The following is a 4,567-nucleotide window of genomic DNA, read 5'->3' on the forward strand; positions in this document are numbered from 1 at the left end:
TACACCAGTGTGGAGGTGTGTGGTGTACACCAGCCTGGAGGTGTGTACTCTCAGACCGTCCAGTGGTGCACGCTCACAACATGTACACCAGTGTGGAGGTGTGTGGTGTACACCAGCCTGGAGGTGTGTGGTGGTGTACACAACAGTTGCTACTCTCAGACCGTCCAGTGGTGCACGCTCACAACATGTACACCAGTGTGGAGGTGTGTGGTGTACACCAGCCTGGAGGTGTGTGGTGGTGTACACAACAGTTGCTACTCTCAGACCGTCCAGTGGTCCACGCTCACAACATGTACACCAGTGTGGAGGTGTGTGGTGTACACCAGCCTGGAGGTGTGTGGTGGTGTACACAACAGTTGCTACTCTCAGACCGTCCAGTGGTCCACGCTCACAACATGTACACCAGTGTGGAGGTGTGTGGTGTACACCAGCCTGGAGGTGTGTGGTGGTGTACACAACAGTTGCTACTCTCAGACCGTCCAGTGGTCCACGCTCACAACATGTACACCAGTGTGGAGGTGTGTGGTGTACACCAGCCTGGAGGTGTGTGGTGGTGTACACAACAGTTGCTACTCTCAGACCGTCCAGTGGTCCACGCTCACAACATGTACACCAGTGTGGAGGTGTGTGGTGTACACCAGCCTGGAGGTGTGTGGTGGTGTACACAACAGTTGCTACTCTCAGACCGTCCAGTGGTCCACGCTCACAACATGTACACCAGTGTGGAGGTGTGTGGTGTACACCAGCCTGGAGGTGTGTGGTGGTGTACACAACAGTTGCTACTCTCAGACCGTCCAGTGGTCCACGCTCACAACATGTACACCAGTGTGGAGGTGTGTGGTGTACACCAGCCTGGAGGTGTGTGGTGGTGTACACAACAGTTGCTACTCTCAGACCGTCCAGTGGTCCACGCTCACAACATGTACACCAGTGTGGAGGTGTGTGGTGTACACCAGCCTGGAGGTGTGTGGTGGTGTACACAACAGTTGCTACTCTCAGACCGTCCAGTGGTCCACGCTCACAACATGTACACCAGTGTGGAGGTGTGTGGTGTACACCAGCCTGGAGGTGTGTGGTGGTGTACACAACAGTTGCTACTCTCAGACCGTCCAGTGTTCCACGCTCACAACAGGTAATAACACAACATACCTTGGACCAATATGTTTACATGACAGAGAGTATAGCACAACACAACTGGCCAACCCTCACAGTGTTAAAGACACAACTTGACAAACACCTCCAAACCATATCTGATCAACCAGGCTGTGATTCATACGTCAGGCTGCGAGCAGCCGCGTCCAACACCATACTATATACATATATGTACCATATATGACCACCGTACTATATGTACCCACTTACAACCAAATTAGAAAGTAGAAATCTCAACTATTGAGTAGTTAATTAAGGTGCTCTATAATAGGCCTAGGAATATTGAAGTTTGTTTTTTAGTTTCATATATTTTATATATGAAACTTATATATTTAAGTTTCATATATAATAGTGACTATTGAGGACAGTCACAATAGGTACTGTCTAAGAGGAGGATGGGTTGAGTAAAGTCACCTGCACAAGGAGCAGTGGTGAGTGGTGGAGAGCGGTGCACATTAACCCCAACACTCCACACCAACAACATTGGTCACCTGCACAAGGAGCAGTGGTGAGTGGTGGAGAGCGGTGCACATTAACCCCAACACTCCACACCAACAACAACATTGGTCACCTACACAAGGAGCAGTGGTGAGTGGTGGAGAGCGGTGCACATTAACCCCAACACTCCACACCAACAACAACATTGGTCACCTACACAAGGAGCAGTGGTGAGTGGTGGAGAGCGGTGCACATTAACCCCAACACTCCACACCAACAACAACATTGGTCACCTACACAAGGAGCAGTGGTGAGTGGTGGAGAGCGGTGCACATTAACCCCAACACTCCACACCAACAACAACATTGGTCACCTACACAAGGAGCAGTGGTGAGTGATGGAGAGCGGTGCACATTAACCCCAACACTCCACACCAACAACATTGGTCACCTACACAAGGAGCAGTGGTGAGTGGTGGAGAGCGGTGCACATTAACCCCAACACTCCACACCAACAACAACATTGGTCACCTACACAAGGAGCAGTGGTGAGTGGTGGAGAGCGGTGCACATTAACCCCAACACTCCACACCAACAACATTGGTCACCTACACAAGGAGCAGTGGTGAGTGGTGGAGAGCGGTGCACATTAACCCCAACACTCCACACCAACAACAACAACAACATTGGTCACCTACACAAGAACACCGAGGACATTCCAACAGATCCACTCAATAAAAACCTAATGTACCGAGAATAACTAATATGTAAGAAAGTGCCCTTCCCTGCAAGTGGAGGAGATGCGTCATAAAATATTATAGGCTGCTAGGTCAGACTGCTAGGTGCAAGCACCAACAATTTGGCTGATCAAACCGTTAAGCTGATGCATGTGGTTAAAAAGCGGAACGCAGGGGCAGTGAACTCTACAATCAGTACAACTGAGGTGCCGTGTGTATGCCACACATGCAAGCCATTATTGTGTGCTTCAAGTAGAAAGTGTTTCGAACTAATAGGTTTTGTAAGAGTTGGTCGCTGTATGTGAAGGTTAGGTTAAGCATGGCATCCCTCTCATGTCAACACTCATCACCAACATGCACCACCCACCACACACACACACACACACTCATTTAAAGAGACAAAAATGTTAGAGGGGGACATGATTACGATATACAAAATACTTAGGGCACAGGTACGGCATCCAAACGCCAACTTAATACCCAAATGATTCATATATCAGAAGCAACGTGTTCAGCGAAGCTTAAGCGGTGGGACTCAGGAGCTGAAGTTCAACCTCCGTAACCACAGCCACGGGAATACTCAGAGGGTAAACCATGGTGGTATACCCCCCGCCACACGTCCCAGGGTAAACCCGTCCCCACACGACCCCCGCCACACGTCCCAGAGTAAACCCGTCCCCACACGTCCCAGGGTAAACCCGTCCCCACACGACCCCCGCCACACGTCCCAGGGTAAACCCGTCCCCACACGACCCCCGCCACACGTCCCAGGGTAAACCCGTCCCCACACGACCCCCGCCACACGTCCCAGGGTAAACCCGTCCCCACACGACCCCCGCCACACGTCCCAGGGTAAACCCGTCCCCACACGACCCCCGCCACACGTCCCAGGGTAAACCCGTCCCCACACGACCCCCGCCACACGTCCCAGGGTAAACCCGTCCCCACACGACCCCCGCCACACGTCCCAGGGTAAACCCGTCCCCACACGACCCCCGCCACACGTCCCAGGGTAAACCCGTCCCCACACGACCCCCGCCACACGTCCCAGGGTATACCCGTCCCCACACGTCCCAGGGTATACCCGTCCCCGCACGACCCCCGCCACATACCACCGTTTAAAATACAAAATTAATATTCCAGTGAGCCGTTATAGGTAACGGAGTGATTGGTAATTGTTTTCGTGCTCGGTTAAATCACTCCACCAACAATGCTATCGTAAGTGTATATCTCTACAACGTTACTGCTACTCTTACTGGCAACCACCAAACTATTACTACCACTAAAACTACCTAAGTTAAGGAGAGTGTTAAGTTATGAGCCATCGAGGTATAATGTTGTGGGAGACATAATAATGGCGCCGAGTCCAGCCAGACTCAGTTTAACGCTAACCCCCTTACCCCTTAACCCCCCCCCCCCCTTGCCTTGTGAGGAGCCGGCAGCTCCTCCCTCACCTCATGTAACACAGCCACCCTGGTGGCGGCGTCCTCCAGGCCTCCAGTACTGTGTGGCTCCCTCCTGCCCGCCACCACAAACTGCTGCCCGCCACCAACAGCAGCAGCAGCAGCAGCAGCAGGAGGAGGGGGTAAAGCTGCCTCCCACAAATAACGATGATGTGAACAAGTGCGAGAACAAGCTGGGCTGCCATGAAGGGTTTTAGGTAACGTTGAAGCTGGGGACCCTGCCCGTACACACCCAAAACCCCCACACCTCATCTTTCTCCTTACTTCCCTCACATCTCAAGCAACTATCACTATGGTGCACTTGCCCGTCTTTATAAACGAGTATTGCTGAATAACAACATCACCAGTCCAGCTACCAAACATCGCTATACAAACATACACTTCGGAAATGGCAGGAATGTCGGCGGTGTATATTGGCAGAGCTCAATGTTTTCCCCCGAGGCACAGACACCCAGACCCGTGCGACGACACTGCTGCTGCTGCTGCTGCTGCTGCTGCTGCTGCTGTTCCTGCTGCTGCTGTTCCTGCTGCTGCTGCTGGTGCTGCTCCTGCTGCTGCTCCTGCTGCTGCTGCTGCTGCTCCTGCTGTTGCTGCTGCTGCTGCTGCTGCTGCAGCTGTTGCTGCTGCTGCTGCTCCTGCTGCTGCTGCTGCTCCTGCTGCTGCTCCTGCTGCTGCTCCTGCTGCTGCTGCTGCTGCTGCTCCTGCTGCTGCTGCTGCTCCTGCTGCTGCTGCTCCTGCTGCTGCTGCTGCTCCTGCTCCTGCTGCTGCTCCTGCTCCT

This window comes from Procambarus clarkii, chromosome 39 (assembly GCF_040958095.1).
Source record: "Procambarus clarkii isolate CNS0578487 chromosome 39, FALCON_Pclarkii_2.0, whole genome shotgun sequence".
Taxonomy (NCBI): Eukaryota; Metazoa; Arthropoda; class Malacostraca; order Decapoda; family Cambaridae; genus Procambarus; species Procambarus clarkii.